Source organism: Rhopalosiphum maidis, chromosome 1 (genome assembly GCF_003676215.2).
Source record: "Rhopalosiphum maidis isolate BTI-1 chromosome 1, ASM367621v3, whole genome shotgun sequence".
NCBI lineage: Eukaryota > Metazoa > Arthropoda > Insecta > Hemiptera > Aphididae > Rhopalosiphum > Rhopalosiphum maidis.
Genome location: NC_040877.1, coordinates 45,069,222 through 45,074,558, shown reverse-complemented (window position 1 = coordinate 45,074,558; position 5,337 = coordinate 45,069,222).

Below are 5,337 nucleotides of genomic sequence, written 5' to 3'. Positions count from 1 at the left end.
TAATTTTATAACTTGTAATTGTATTGTAATAATATCGTATGGTGGTGCCTGGTGGTACAAAGAAAACCAGTTGTGGGCGGACCGTACTGCGACCGGTCGGATTTTATATTATGATAGGTATAATAATCTAATATAATATAACGCGTTATGTTTATACGGTATGTTGCATCATCTTTTTCTGTAACGGAGATAGGGATGAAAACGTATAGATCGCGGCTGGAACGATTGATCTTTTCAGATCGTACAACTTTAAAATATTTTCATACAAATCGTTACATTATATGTATACATGTAACATATACACACCTATATACATACATACACATAATATTATTGTCGTCCGGCTGCGACGGAATGGACGAGTGGGATATTTTTTCGGACCGTCATCGAGACATCAAGTACTTATAGTACGTATAACTTGTAATAACAAATAATATTAAATTATTTTAGATAAAAACGAATATAAAATGAATATTTATGTGATAACAAGATATGTATCAAATCGTATAAACCACTGTAAAAATGTGTCGATTATTCCGATAAGCCCGATATTCCGGAATCAGAAACAATATTGTCTTCTTCCATAACCTCGTCGACCTCCATCCACTTCTCATCATCCGTATTGGGCATATCAATATCTGCAATATATCCATCGTTTGAGTCCGTAGCATCGTCACTGTAATCTTCGTCGTCGCTGTGGTGATTGACGCATACCTCGATTATGGGTTGCAGGGTCCGGTTGTCCTTGTATCTGTATCGCCGGACTACGTTGTTCCGCATCCAAAAGGGAATCGAAGCGAGCGCCTCGTCGGCTATACGACCGTCGTCGTCCATGCGTTCTTCGTCAGCTATACGAGAATTGTCGGCTGTTTGAGCCTCATCGGCTATAGTGGAAAACTCGTCAACTCGACGGCGTTTCGTAGGACGACTGTCGTCCATAAAATCGTCATTCGAGCAGGGACGGCGGATTCCTCTTCCATTTTCGCTCACCGCTTCCGGATCTCTAGAGGATATTTCATTTACTTCGACATCATTGTGGTTGTAATCTTGGACGTGAGGTGGTCGTGACATTATCTGTAGTACAATATACAAACATATTATCAGTGGCAGATCTAAGGAAGCGGAGAGAAGCAAGTTGTATTACACTTGTACGAAAACGAACGCCTCGACATTTATTTTTATAACGAAAAATATCAATTATTTTATTTAAATATATTATATCAGTGGTTTTCAAACTGAGTGCCGCGGCACATTGGTGTGCCGCGGTTTTTCCATAAATTACCGATTACATTTAGTTGTGATATAAAAAAATACGGGTATGTCTCAACTATTCGTCCACGAATAAAAATATTTATTAGCCCATCAATCACATATTTCTTATTAAATTTATGTATAATTATAATTAATTTAAAGCAATTTTGTTCATCTAAAAAAAAAGGTCAGTGTGCCGTGAAAATTTTTTGAAGCGTACGGTGTGCCGTGTATAATAAAAGTTTGAAAACCACTGTATTAAATATTAATAATTTTTCAACCAAATACTAGAAAATAGTTTTTTGATTGAATGCATAAATCATTATCAGCCTATTTATTGTTACAATTTAGTTAATGATAGTTGTCTAGGTAGCGGGTACCTAATATATTGTGTTTACCTAGCTTTAATAAACTATTTACGTGTAATTAGAAATATTATAGAGAGACATTTTTTTCGTAAAAATACAACGTAAAATGTATTATTATAAAGGTGCTGTTATTTTTTTCGCCAAATCCACTAGATTCGGCAACTGATATTACATATTATTATAACTGAACGATTATTTCCATTGAAGTACATCATAGATACGTTTATTTTATATAACATTTTTTATCGGTTGAAAGTGAAACGTCAAATAAACAATATACCTACCCAATATTGTTTTATTGCTGCCTGAAAACTATTTAAAGGAAGAATGTAATTGTATTTTTATTTTATACACATATATTCCTTTACATTGCATGTACACTTTTCCTGTATTGCTGTACCTGATGGTTTTTTATAATCATATATTGTTTGAGACAGGGACCCTAAAATAATATTTATTGTTGATACGTAATAAATAACGTGGCTTAACTACATATAACTGTAAAATGTACATAATATATACCTATCGTACACCACATGACTACTATGACGTGTCGGCATCAAAAGATTAAACATTTTTATAGGCAGAAGTTTCTTTAAATGGTTAAAATAGTTTATATATATATATAAAAAAAAAAAATGAATTACATTATTAAAATAAAAACCAAGTCGCTACGACAAGTTTTGAATACAAGTTTGGACGATTAAAAACGAGACGATAACACCTAATATATACGACGATGAGCCTAAAATCTCGATTAACTAAACATTCCAAAACACGTAACGTTTCTAATTTATCATTCTTCTTTGTCGTTTATTAACATAATAACATTTATACTATATAGCCATTTTAGTATATACTACATATTGTGTGTGTGTGTCTGTGTGTGTGTGTAGTATGTGCACCTATGTCTTATATGTATATCATGTTTAGTGAAATAACTATAGTTATATATATATATATAGTATACATTATTATATATTTATGATGTCGGTACGTCACCGCAGTGATAAGTCTATGATATGATTACTATCGTCTGTCATTATATACTATCACTGATATTATCTATATTAATGACGGCAAGTTCGAACAAGTGTATATTATATGACGTATGTATGTATGTATGTATGTTAGGGCTCACATATAGATTTATTAGCGATTTAAAACGAATAATTTTTGTTTATATATAGTGTTAAACTTATTGGTTATAGAAAATCAAATATAGTTATTATCATTGTATAAAATTTTGGATATTTTTTATATTTGGTCAAACCCATTCAAATGGATGTATTAAAAATCTGTGTATCTACCCGTACATTTAATGAAGTTTTAGATAGAGTAAACCCGTTGGCATTGTTTGATTTGTCATAGACAACGCTGCAGAGTAGGATCAGTTAGTAATAAATTTTATAATATAATGATAAAATAATAATATAATGTATTTTTTCTTTAGTGTTTGTTCGTTATAATATGTTATTAAAAATATTTTTTCGAGATTCTCTCAATTTATTTTTACAGCAATCAAAAACTTTCGAAGGTATCCATTGTTAATTATTACAAATTCGTCAAAATTAACAACATTTTCAAATTAGTTTGTAGTTAAAAATGCATTTGTTATTTTTAATTTTATTACAAATTGCCTATGCCTTATAATATTTCTTAAAAGCTTCGTGGTTTATATGTAGACGACAATGAATAATGAATTCTCTTCAAACGATTTTTGTTAGTTTGTTATAATTGAAAAAAAATAATTTTAAAAATATTTTAGATTTATTTTAAACTAGATAGTCTTAAAATTTATGCTACGAGTCTAGAGTCTATATAATTATTTAATATTGACACTGTAAATACTACATACGTATTGGCTTCTACGTTAATAACAATATATTTATATATATATACCTAAATCAATAATTTATCTATAAAATATTTTGATATGTGTGACATATGTGACATATCTTTGGCAAAAATAAAACCTACGGTGTTACTCAGTATATTAATATAAGCTATTAAATATCCTTTGAAATAGATGCCGTCATCTCCACTCAGAATTATTCTTCGTATACTATGATTTATCATTGAATTTAAATATTACACATCCTGCAACTTGTTGCAATTTATCGAGCAAATAACGACTCATATACACCCGAAATCTACTATACAGCACCGAGTGACTTCCTGGATTTTTTTATAGTCTAAAATTGTATTTTAATATCAAAATTATAAACGATGACAATAGATACATCAATTGTCGATTCTTTAATCAAGTTAATGGTTATTATAATAAAACATTTATATTTTAAATCTTTATATCAACAACAGGTATGTTCTTACTGCAAGAGAGGCTGTAGTGCTATACGACTCAGAGTCGATACATTATTATGTTTATAAATTTATCATAGTACACCGTATACTGGAAGGCACGACGGCGATTACATTCGAATTTCATTACGAGGAAAAAATATTATTGATATGTACCTACCAAGAATCCGTGTCGTCACTTGAGCGTGGTGTCGCGTTCGGATTACTGTTTTATATCTCATCTAGGAATGATATAATGAAATTCGGAATGACATACTGTGATAAGTAAATAAGTTTAAACGCGTCAATGTTGATTATTAAGAAATAATATTTAATGTCTTTAATGATATAAAATTATAAACTATAAAGTATCAATTTTATAATATTATGTTATTTAATATTTTATAACCACTGCCATACTATCTGTTCTATTACCCTAAAAGTTATTGAAATATGGATTTTCATGTATAAAATATAAATTGTAACAGACGATGTAACATAATCATAAATGTGTGAAATAATACACGAGATTTATACGTGTTCGAAATATAATGGTTATTATAGGCAAGCAGCGATTTTTTCTCGCATACTTTTTTGGACACTAAAACAGTAAAAATCTTCAAAATATTTCTGTTTCTCATACTACATTGATTGACAAACAATTTTATCTAAATGATAATTTTATTACTCAGTCACTTACTTAACATTTTTGATTTTTTTTTATGTATTTCCTCATAAGTCTTAATAGTGATCTGTCTGTCTAAGCCCATAGTTAAAAATCGATTTAAAATAGATAAATAAGCATTTCACATATCTCGCATTCAACAGGAAACGTATTAATTTTTGTTTGGCTTAATCTACAGTCTGATAATTTTAAATAAATTGTTATAGCTTTAGCGTCGATGTATAAATCGCCTCATTAACCATTGAGAAAATCGAAAAATATCAGCTCATTAAATTATTTAATTAACACAACTTAAATAAAATTGTCTATTTTATCAGCTGGTTCAGAGTTCAAAAAAAAAAAAACATTAATTTCAAATATTATAATACAATATCTATACATTGAATTATAATATGAGTGTAAAAAAATATGCATACTCTAGAATTAATAATACTAATTGATTACCTACCTGTAAGTCTTAGGTCGCACATTTACGGGTTATACTTATTATTTGTGTGTTTCGATTATTTAATTAACGAGAGAATGAGTTCAAAATTATAAACTTTAAACAGTTTAAACAAATATTGTAAGCATACGTTTAATCAAAAACCTAATGTCTTATCATTTGTAAACACCGGAAACGCACATTATACAAGACATAATATATTATGTTCGTGCGAGTACTAGTCAGTATACGGATTACCTACGTATAACGTAAGCCTATATTAATTAATACAAATCTAGTCTATATAC